At 38.0% G+C, this 12,401-nt stretch overlaps 1 protein-coding gene across 1 annotated transcript in view; it reads left to right on the top strand.

The window, feature by feature from the left end:
* LOC119478316 (astrotactin-2-like) overlaps nt 1–12,401 on the top strand; it is a 624,157-nt gene that overhangs the window by 198,040 nt on the left and 413,716 nt on the right. The window lies entirely within an intron of this gene.

Genomic DNA, 12,401 nt, shown 5'->3' with positions numbered 1-12,401 from the left:
AACAGTGCGTAGGATCCATACTAAAAATGTACGTGCGCACAAAAGCCGAAAATGGCGTGCGCCAAATAAAAATCGGACTTATAAAATTGTGCGTACGCACACCCGCAGGCAATGTTCCCTTTATAAATCACAGTCCACCTGGAAATGTGCGCACGTGGATCCGCCTCATATTCCCATCTTTACACGCCCACATTCAGCCATAAATGGTCGATGCAAAACACCTCATGAATGTTTCTGCATGTGAATGAGCCTGTTGATCAGTGGATCTTTACGGTGAATCACGGCGACTACCGAGAGGAAGACCAAGAAAAGCCATTTTTTTGACACAGAGATTGAGATGCTTGTAGGTGAGGAGCTCTCTGAACACTCGTTCCCTCCTAATTCTCTCATTCACCTCACGTAGTCCTCAGTGCCGGTATTTCCACCATGCAGCATGTTACGAGTGTCACCGCTGTGTTTATATGTTTACAGCAATCAGACTGATCGATTCACAACTTTCCAAAATGATCAAGACAATCAGTAATATCCCCCAGCTGGATATTGTTTGAAAAGGAAGTTTAATAGGTGAACACAATTTATTTATTTAAGTTTTTAAGCGCTGATGAGATATTGAGCTGAATTTGATTTGAGATTTGAGTTGGTTTATATATTTTCCATTTGTAAGGTGCTGATGGAATAGTTATGGCTCACTAGCACAAATAACATTGCTGGTTTAAATGTGTATGATAAGGTGGATATAAGTATGAAGTGAAGTTAAATGTGTGAGAGGCTTCATTATACGTATAATGATTACTCTCACATTTAATGTCTACAGTCTGGCTTCAATTCACCACCTCACCATCTGCGTCGCCAGTTTCCCCTGTCTCCATAATCAAAGTCAAAGTTTCTGTACAGGTGCGCGCATTCTCCTGTCAAGTTTGTTTTTATAGATCACAACTGTTGCAAGGGGAAGTGGCGTACGCACATTTCATGCCCTGTTTTGTGCTTACGCAACGGTTATAAATAAGCCTGCTGCCCTTTTCCAAACAGTTTCCAATGATGGCAATTTATCTGACGGGTCTGGTTAGATATTTAGTATACTGTTAACCATGTCAACACTCTTAATTTGGCATGTTAGCATGCTAACATTTGCTACTCTAAAAACGCAAACAAAAGACAAAGTGGCAATGTCAATGCAGGTATGTAAGAAAAAAAATATTGGACTTGTGTTTGTATTTTGACCAGATGATGGCCATATAAAACAACAATCATCATCCTGAGGGGAAGGTAAATGTGTGTTTATGACAATCCATTCAATAGTTGTGGAGATATAGCACTAAAAAGCAAAAGCCCCATGGTGGCACTAGAGAAAGAGCAGTGAGATCACTGAAGTCAGTAGGCTTAATCCTCAGGGGACAATGAATGTCTGTACAGAATTTCATGGCAATCCATTTTTTAAGATATTTCAGCCTGGACCAAAGTGGTGCACCACCTGACCGGCGTTGTTATACCCAAGAGCTGCGCCACTATAACATGGTGGATAAAAAAATCAATATACTATGTCCTTGAGAAACTTCTCATGTCTACAGTGAGATACTTTTAATATTTTATCATGGTCTTCTTGTTGCTGGTTGGCCCGGTTGGAAACCAGTTCACAGCGTAATATTTCAACACAAAGGCAGTTTAGGCTGTTAGGTAATTGGCTTATACTTTCCAAAATGTTAAGCAGTCAGTAGTAAAATTCTGAAATGATCAATGCATCATGTTTTCCCAACTCTTTACTTAACTTAGACATAATGAGTTGTGCATATACTCTAAAATATGTACCCTTTCTTCCCTGGTTTTTGTATTTTTCCTTTATGTACTTGACAAAAGTGGAATTACAGATTACTTACTGCATTTTTAGCATCCTTTTGGTGGAAGGGTACTACTTCCTGTCTTATTAGGTTGTCTCTTTCAGTAAAACAGAGATATTCCGATACCATGTTTTTCTTCCCGATACTGATACCTGAACTTGCGGTATAGGCAAATACAGTGTGATAAAATTATATATATATATAGTTATTACCTCCGCCAAGGCCAAAGGCCTAGGAAGGAGGTTATGTTTTCACCGGCGTTGGTCTGTTTGTTGGTTTGTCTGTTGGTTTGTCTGTTTGCAGGATTACTCCAAAAGTCCGTGATGGATTTGAATTACATTTTTTTGGAGGGGTGGGGTGTGGCAAAATGAACAATTCATTAGATTTTGGTGGCGATCCGGATCATGATCCGGCTTCGGGAATTTTTTTTAATAACTCCGCTCAGCCTGTGCATTAACACCGCCGGCTTTAGGACATGCGCAGTGTAACTGATGACGCGTTCATGACGCGTCACCCTGCCTCTATCCTTCTGCCTGCAGAGAGAGAGAGACGGAGAGTAAGCGGGGGCTGGAGGGAGGGGGGGTGCACCTGTAGATTCTGTGTTTTTTCACATTAAACTCTTTGAAATTACAGTTGAATGCGACCAAAGCACACTTGGTGATTGTTGGAAAGAGCAACAACGACGGTTTAGGTGAGTTTTACTTTGTTTCTGTCAAGTTTGAATGAAGTGTTTTACGATGCTCCGCTACGTACAGCTGATCTCAACATTAACAAAAATACACATGGATGATGGCACAAGATGCACGGAGAGGGGGGGCAATCATACTCGGGCAGCTTGGCGGAGGTCTGCGCTCTCCGAGTGCCATTCTAGTTGTTATTATTGTTTAACAGCTGTTTACTACTGACCATTTATGGATGTGATATGATTCCTATCTTTGTTGTATGGCCTGGCTCAGGTTAAACCCTTTGTAAAACAGGAACAAATACATACAGAGAATGAATGCAATAGAATTTTCCTTTATTGTTCAGTTGGTCAGTTATAGAGAACATAAATAAATTAAGCTATTGGAATAAATAACAATTCCATTTTCTCTTAGCGGTCTCCTGCTTATTTGTCCTGTAGGGTGCAATATTCACACACCCTACCAGGGTACCGTCACCCCTCAAAAGGGAAGCCTTATTAGTGCATATCGTCGTTTTACTTGTTGGACTATGAAATATTACCAAATGGCTGACATTTTCCTCGCTCTGACTACCGTTACACTCTCCACCAGCACCGCACTGTTTGCTATCGTCACGTGACAAACTACCTGCAATCAGTTCTTCTTCGCTGCTCCAAAACAGTAGTTGCCAGTGGCAGCCATGATACATCCAGGGGCGACAGCACAATGAAGGCTACTGTTTTGGAGCAGCGAAGAATAATTGATTTCAGGTTAAACAAGTTGATTTTTTTCTGGGTTAATAAATGATGGTATTTGTTTGGTGCATAGACTGACGTACTCGCTGACTCAGTACCGAATTTTAGGCAGAATCAGATGCATTACCGATACTGGTATCGGTATCGGAACAACTCTAAGTAAAACCATATCATAAAGGACTTTAACATGAAATGAAATACTAATAGAAGTGCTTTATTCACGGCTACTTTTGCACTGAATGCGAACATGCAATATCTATAGAGCATGACGAATATGGTCAAGGTTATAGGTAAAGATTATGTTGGATAACTTTGGCTTCCCGCATTGGCACTCTGCGTTGATGTAAATCATGTGTTGTCCAATATGAATATAATTCTAGGTGAAACTGGGCTGGTTGTAAAGGTATTTCTTGAAAAATATGGACGGTATAAAATGATGGAGTGCTGTTTTTCCAACCACATTTTTCTTTTCTGATGTATCTATAATTGAGACCTACACTAATGAAAAAAAAACAAAAACTCCACAGTCTGTGTCCTCGTTTCAGACTCTTAATGCACTTCACAAATCCCATCCACAAAGCCCTCTTCACTATGACCCATGGTGAATGTCTGTATGCTCTGAGCTCCTGCTGTTGCCTCTCCCCTGCCCTCAGCGCCATGAACACACTCTCTGAAACCTGAACCTCATATTCACCCTCTTTGGTATTCTGCGGACAGCACTCTTTGGACGCAATCTCCCACCAAGAGAGCTCTTGATTTGAACTGTACTCTATCGATCTTTGACTTCTTTTGGCATTAAAAAAAAAGTATTTTTTCTATCCAGCACCTTTTTGGTTCTGTGGTTCCATTCACAGAATCCCATTTTCCCAATTGAGACCATGTGTTTCACCCCGTTGAGCTCCTGTGTTAATTCATCTGTGAGTTTAATATGAGATTCCTGTCACCTGTAGAGCGTTCCCCCAAAGCCAATAAAAAAAAGCTCAGCTGCAATGATCTGCTACAGTCCGGTTGTGAATTGTGTATGACGACCATGAAATAGCATCATATGGGTCACTTTTGTGACCTTTACTCAAGAGCTCTGACCATTGTACCATCAAACCCCAAGACTCCTTGAAACAGAACAGATCAGAGTTAGAGAGCAAATGAAGAAATCTGATGCTGTTTAGCACAAAAAAACCTACGGAACATGGGATGTGCAGTAACGCAAATTTGTTGTAACGCCACTAAATTCGTAAGCGCATTAACGCAATTGATCTTCCAGAGGTTGTATTGGGCTGTTATAAGTTAGAGTGAAGATACTGACGTCATATGAAACTAGAAAAACCTAAGGAATCCATTGGTACCAACCATTTCATACTAGCTTGTCACAAAGGAGGTTAACTAACGCTCCAAACCTGCGCTAAATTTTGGCGAGAAAAAACGGTCATGGCCATTTTCGAAGGGGTTCTATGGGTACCTACGAGTCTCCCCTTTACATATATGCCCACTTTGTGATAATCACATGCAGTTTGGGGCGAGTCATAGTCAAGTCAGCACACTGACACACTGACAGCTGTTGTTGCCTGTTGGGCTGCAGTTTGCCATGTTATGATTTGAGCATATTTTTTATGCTAAATGCAGTACCTGTGAGGGTTTCTGGACAAAATCTGTTATTGTTTTGTGTTGTTAATTGATTTCCAATAATAAATATTTACATACATTTGCATAGAGCAAGCATATTTGTCCACTTCCATGTTGATAAAAGTATTAAATACTTGACAAATCTCCCTTTAAGGTACATTTTGAACAGATAAAAAATAAGTGATTAATTTGTGATTAATCACGAATACTCATGGACAATCATGCGATTAATCACAATTAAATATGTTAATTGTTTGACAGCCCTACTTCTTATTAGTAAAGGTTTAATTTATGTTATTTTAACAGTTTATTGTCACACACATTATTACATTTGATCTACTATATTAAATATTTTGTTATTGATTACTAGGTGATTTTTAAACCATTAAGAAATTGTTTGTAAAATATCAACAAACATTACATAGATATTTTTAACAATTTGTTAATTGTTAATGGTTAATAATTGGTTTGCAAATATATACATAACTTGGATGCTATTATAAAGTTGATGATTATAATACTTTGTTATATGGTTAATAAATACTTTTGTATAGCATCTATAAACATTATTTAAATAGTTAATATTTTGGTTAATAAGGAAACTGGTCCATGTCATTTCTTAAAGGTTTCCAAATCAATTTGTAATCATTAACGAACACTTAATAAATGCAACAATAAACTGTTAATAAATAGTTTACTAATGTAATCAGAATGTAATTGTAATTGTCTCCTATCAGCTTCGTTACAATATATAATTTATAAGCTAATAATTCCACTTTACACAAACCAATGATAAAATAACACAATATATAGCATTACTAATAATTAGTAATAAGTATTTCAGTTTGTTAACAGTAAAATAACAAGTAACTTGAAGTTAATGAACTATAATTAATGATGGTTATTATAAAGTGTTTACTGGATGTGCCTCAGCACACCTTAACGCACATACCACAGGAAAATCACACAAATCCACAAACTACAACCGAGATCTGCATTACTGACATTATCGCAACATCAATGACAACACTTAGCAATAAAACTACTATTTCAATCACGCACGTCAGCTGGCTTTCAAAGAGGAAAAAGCGTATGTCTCTCTAGTCACTCAGGGAGAGCATTGATGTGCAAATGTTCCCTCACAAACTCCCCACTCTTAGCTGAATACAGAAGACGTCCACTTTCCATTAAGTAAATAGATAAATACAGTATAGAAGCAGAGACGTTCCACTGGGGGGACGAACATGCTATGGTCCAATATTCCCTTATTCTTTTCAAAAGAAATTCACAATTGGCCAGGGAGACTTCAACTTCAAAAGAGAGTCGCTCCCCACTGAACCTCTCTCTTGACTCTTTGATTGTTAGCTATTCTAGCCATGTATGAGGTATTGTAGAGGCTATAAAAAAAAAAATCATGACCTCATGTTTTATTCATGGCCTCTCTACTTTCATAAGATAAGGAGGGGGTGTCATTGTTGCACCGGCACAAAGTTAGCGAAGCTTCCTTTGCGAATGTTTCACCTTCAGCTTTTTTTTGCGAGCCGGTGCTGTTTTGTTCGTGATCACAGCTGCAATGTTGATCTTGGAGGAACAATATGTGTTAAAAGAAGGCAAACAAGATGAAGTGTTCTCTATTAGGATCTAGGCCAAGAACATTTTACTTAAAGGTCCCATATCGTGCTCATTTTCAGGTTCATACTTGTATTTTGTGTTTCTAATAGAACAAGTTTACATGCTGCAACGTTCGAAAAACACTTTATTTTCCTCATACTGTCTTCCTGAATATACCTGTATTCACCCTCTGTCTGAAACACTCCGTGTTAGCTAATTTCCACGGAATTGCAATGGAATTGCGTAGCTTGGGTCCATGTTTACTTCCTGTCAGCTGATGTTATTTACATACACTGCAACAGGAAATAAACTGGGACACATTTAGAATGTTTACGTTTAAAACCGTGTAATGATCTAAATATTGTATATTTGTGACATCACAAATGGACAGAAATCCTAATGGCTTGTTTCAAACGCGCAATTTCTGAATACGGGCTGTGTGTATTTCTCCGTATATTGAGTGTTTTGATAGTTAAACAGTATTTATATAGCACTTAAACCTGCATTATTTTGTAAAAGGCCTGAAAATGTCACTTTTTACAATATGGGACCTTTAAAGTGAATGTGATGCCTCTAATGTTTGGCAAAACGTCTAATATGTTTGGCAAAGCATTGGTGGTTGCAATGCCTGATATCTTAGTATTGCACACATGCAGCAACATACATGTATCATGCATGAATACACATATATATATACATATATATGTGTATCCATGAATTCGTGCACAAATAGCGAAGAGAAAACATGCCGCTACCGTCCAGTAAACAGATTAGTTGTAGATGGAATTTCTGGTGAGGTCAGGGGGAAACACAGGAAAGGGCTCACTGGAATGACTCGCATGGTATTTTTGCACCGCTGTACCTGGCTCTGATAGCTTGTGCTGATATATTTGGTCTGACATTTACGATAGCCTCACTGTATTCCCTAATTATCGAACAATTTCAGCATAAAATCCGATTTAGCGGTTCAAATGAAGCTGCCTGAAGTCATTTGGCTCTGGCCGAGACTTATCTCCTCTGGTGGGTTTACTCATTTGTTTTGCTACATTTTCTTTCTTCCTTTGTCAAACTTCACTGTATATGCTCCATAGATTTTTCCAGCACCGGGGTCTCAAAAGAGTGAAGTGATGGGTTTTAATCACAGAACAACATTGCCCCCTGTTGGTTGCACATGAGAAAACCTTTATATATATATCCACACTACTGATGCAGCCATAATATGTATGCTGATACCACACTGGTCACACTGTTGTTACAGCTGATCACTGACCTTGTCTGCATACCTATTATTATTATAATATCGGTATCACATTAATGCCCCTTGCATCTCATGCAAGTACGACTACACAGTCATCACATGCAAACTCCAGCTTCCAGGTGGGCGAGTGTAAAGTAAATCATTGGGGTTATCAAGTGGGCAGACACCTCGCCTCCCCCGATGTTTCAGTGAATTACTCACAATCCAACCTCAAGGAGACGTAACAGTATATTGCAATTTCATGGACATGGATGTACACTACGACATCATTGTATTTAACTGCTGGTGGTGGTGATGGTGGTGGTATGTAGGGATTCACCGATCCCACTTTTTCAGTCCCAATACCGACTGCGATACATGACCAGTGTTTAATTAATAAGATGTATGTCTCACTGTGTGAAAGCGACTGGGACCATTCTTTTATGTGTAAGGCAACATCAGGCTTGACTTAAACATCGCTTTCCTAACTTTATAAAACTAAATGTAACTAATAAATACATAGCCGAGATATGAGTTTACTGAATTGTATTAAAATAATAAAATCGTACACCAGCAACTTGGTAAGAAATCTTCAAAATGAATTCCAATTCCGGTGTAAACCTTTTTAATGCAGCAACAAATTGGTCAAAACATAAACAGGAATTAGATTCCAATATATAATATATGTAAACATAGAATTGAATTGAATAGATCGGCCCCATTGTCACCGATAACCGATCCTGCTATTTGAGTCAGTATCAGCCGGATATCTGAACCGGTATCGGTGCATCCCTAGCTGGTGGACAGACTAATAACAGATAAATAAAATACTAAATAAAAAAATAAATATATACCTCAGTTACGTACTCCAGAATGAAGTTGGAACCATCTTGTATAATTGTGTTTCTTTTGTTGTTGGTTGCTTTTTCAGATGTATAGTTTTAATTTTTTTTTTTTTTTTTTGTTTGTTTCTATTCATTTGTTTTTTGGTCTTCATTAATTCCCCTTTTCTCCCAAATTGAATTGGCCAGATCCCCTATGTACTAGCCCTTATTGCTTCTAACTCCCTACATTGATCTGGGGAGTGTGTACACTATCAATTATCTCCTCTAGTGCACATGAATTCAGCAGCACCTAATAAGGAGATACATATCATATGAGAAAGTTCACAATAGGGCTGGGCAATATGGCCAAAATCTTCTATCACGATATACGTCATTTCATCATTATCTCGATGACTTTATATAGTATATAAATATATCACAATATAGCATGTTTTCTTGTAAATCAATAAATAAACATGAATGAAATAACCACATTGTAAAGCCATTTTTTGTGTACTCCTGTGTGAATTAAACCTGCAGTTGGTAGAATATTTTTAGCATCATTGGGCAAAAAATATATAATAACCTTTCAGCATATTGTAATTCAAATGTTCTGAATGATACTTCTGCACCTCCTCATGGCTCTGTTTGCAGGCTTTAAAAAAATCAAAACTTTGGCCAATCACAAGTCATTTCAGAGAGAGAGAGCGTTCCTATTGGCTGTTCATTCAACAGAGATTAATCACTCGCGAACTCCGCTCAAATGGTCAAAACTAGGCAGCGCTGATAAAATATGAATCAATATTCTGTTAATGCCTATTTCTCGCCTCGTCAGAAACATTTTGTAGAGTACTGTTTAGCTGTAGTAACAAGTACATGATCCCTCACCAGCTTCCCACCGAGAAAACGTATTATTTTGTAAGCAATGCTACTATAGGCACTAAAGCCAGGATCACCCTTTATTTTTTGAAATTGTGATTTTATTTTGTATCTCAGAGCCACATAATACCCAAGTGTGTTATGAGAGTAAACAGAAGACATCCAACAAAAATATTTTATTTTCTATCATCATAATATATAAAACTTTACTATTGTCTTTTTCTAAGGTACTGCTTAAAGAGTTCAGCTAAAGATGCTATTGCTATGTAGTGCAACCTTGCTGATGACATTTGGCATTTCCACAGAATATAAATGGAAGGTAAAATTAAATTTGCAAATGCACAGTGCTCGGAATAAATATTGACTGCCTATGCCAGGCTTCTTTCCCACTGCCTCTTTTCATTAACCGATATTAAAACAAACAGCGGTGCATATATATATATATATATATATAGTGGAAAAGTCTGTATATGTCTTTAGAGTTATAAACATTCAGCATACCTTTTACCCCCGTACGTGTTGTCATTCTGTCATGGTGTGCCCAGAAAAAATTGGCAAAAGTTGTGTTTGCCTTGTTTACTGGCAAAACAACAACATTTTTTCCTATCAAGCAGTGTGGTGCTCTAAAAACTTGGCATGCGCCGTATCTTATTTGCAGTTTTGTTGCGTTTGTTGTCCCTCTCGTTCCAGTTCATATTTATGCACCGGTGATATTTGGAGCTAACGCTGAATCGCTGTGGCCGGCAGCACATTGTGTGTTTGGTTTAATACATAATCCATATGAGATAATCCACCTGGGTAGATGTTTTCAAGGCCGGTGGTGGTTGGTACCTCCTACAGTCCATGCCTGCGGCTCCTCAATAGCTCCACATGCCAGTTGTTGCAGCAAGACCAGCAGTGCTGTAGCTACGGAAGCGGTGCTGTGAAGAGCTAATGGATGGTACAGTCATAGGTGTGTTGACACCATGGAAAATATTGATTCATTATTCTGGTGTTGATTGTGCGGTCGCCCCCTATTAGGGTGTTTATTACTGTCACAAGATGACTGCACCACGTCTTGTCAATTAATTTATTGCCTGCTATTTGCAGCCACCTGATCATAGCTTGACGTGGTCTCACTTGTTAGAGGCCTCAGGCCAGTATTAAATGAGTCAGTCTGCAGATATTTTTGCACATACATACTAGGTTTGAGTGTTTTGTATGTGTGCAATAAACAAGAATATTATATTATAATATTGTATAAAAACTAGGGCTGTCAAAGTTAACGCGATAATAAAACGCAACTTTGTTTTTAACGCCACTAATTGCTTTAGCGCAATCAATCTTTTGTAGCGGGCTCAGTTTTAAAGCTAGAATGAAGATACAGGTATCATATGAAACTAAAAAAAAAAATGAACCCATTAATACCAACCATATCATACTAGCTCGTCACGAAGGATGATGAATAACGTTCAAAAATTAGGATACATTTTGGCGAGAAACAACTTTCATGGCCATTTTCAAAGGGGTCCCCTTAACCTCTGACCTCCAGATATGTGAATGTAAATGGGTCCTATGGGTACCCACAAGTCTCCCCTTTACAGACATGCCCACTTTATGATAATCACATGCAGTTTTGGGGCAAGTCATAGTCAAGTCAGCACACTGACACACTGACAGCTGTTGTTGCCTGTTGGGCAACAAACTGTTGTTTGCCATGTTATGATTTGAGCATATTTTTTAATGCTAAATGCAGTACCTGTGAGGGTTTCTGGACAATATCTGTCATTGTTTTGTGTTGTTAATTGATTTCCAATAATAAATATATACATACATTTGCATAAAGCAGCACATTTGTCCACTCGCACATTGATAAGAGTATTAAATACTTGAAAAATCTCACTTTAAGGTACATTTTGAACAGATAAAAAATGTGCGATTAAGATGCGATTCATTGTGATTAATCGTGGACAATCATGCGATTAATCGATTGATAGCCCTAATAAAAACTGAAATAAACCTAAAGCATAGTCTTTCTCATATTCTGTATTGTAGTTATAGCCTATGTTGTTCAAAAACAGCTGGACATTATGCACCGCTCTAACATACCACTCCCAGCATCTTCATCAAATGTGATATATTGGGGTTTGTATGCAAATTGTGCTCAAGAAAAAATTAAAGTAGTGCATATTTTGCATATATTTCTCTCGAACATCATTCAGACTTCAGTGATATTTAGGAATTATAGTTATTATTCAAACACTTGCTTTTAATAAGCACAAGATATGTGCTTATAATAGTTCTAATGAAACTACTCTGCTGTTTGTTAATCAAATCTGATATACTCGCTGGAGTTTGTTCTTGACTCTTAAACAGGTTCGTAACAACCTTGTATGTTTTGCATCTTAATTATCTTGCTCTGTTTGACTGCACTCTGTATCCGAGAGCGCACATTTGTAATGCAGATGTTGCCTTGTTTATTCTGTCTGTCGGATAAGCTCATGAGAAGAGGGTGAGCATCCAGCCTCTGGCAAAACTATCACTTATTACTCCATCATTAGCTCAAAATCCAATGGAAAGGAAAGGGGAAATAAACGTGTGATTATGCACAAATTAAACTGCCAATAATCTTAATAAAACAAACCAAAAACAAACAAAACATGGTTCAGGGGTGAGAAAGCAGCGTCTTGACATCTTAAAATCATCACAGTTATGCTTTGGAGTTTGGAGACTTGTGAATTGGTTGGATATATGACATGACAGCTCCCCAAAAGTGAAGCCAAAACCTCTGGATTGCCCCCTGGTGGCTGGCTGCATTATAGGTCATAAACCCCGCCCCCTCCATGTTAGTGGATTGGACAGCGGCCAAACTAAAAAGTCAAAGTACACGTCAAACAAATTTTTCCCAAAGATAGTTTCTGTCATTTTAGGTAGTTCTTATCACGCATATGTTAAAGTGTTCAAGTGTTTTTCTGATAAGTTTAGTTTTAATTAGTTAT

This window comes from Sebastes umbrosus, chromosome 19 (genome assembly GCF_015220745.1).
Source record: "Sebastes umbrosus isolate fSebUmb1 chromosome 19, fSebUmb1.pri, whole genome shotgun sequence".
Lineage (NCBI taxonomy): Eukaryota > Metazoa > Chordata > Actinopteri > Perciformes > Sebastidae > Sebastes > Sebastes umbrosus.
This window is presented reverse-complemented; position numbering and strand designations above follow the sequence as displayed.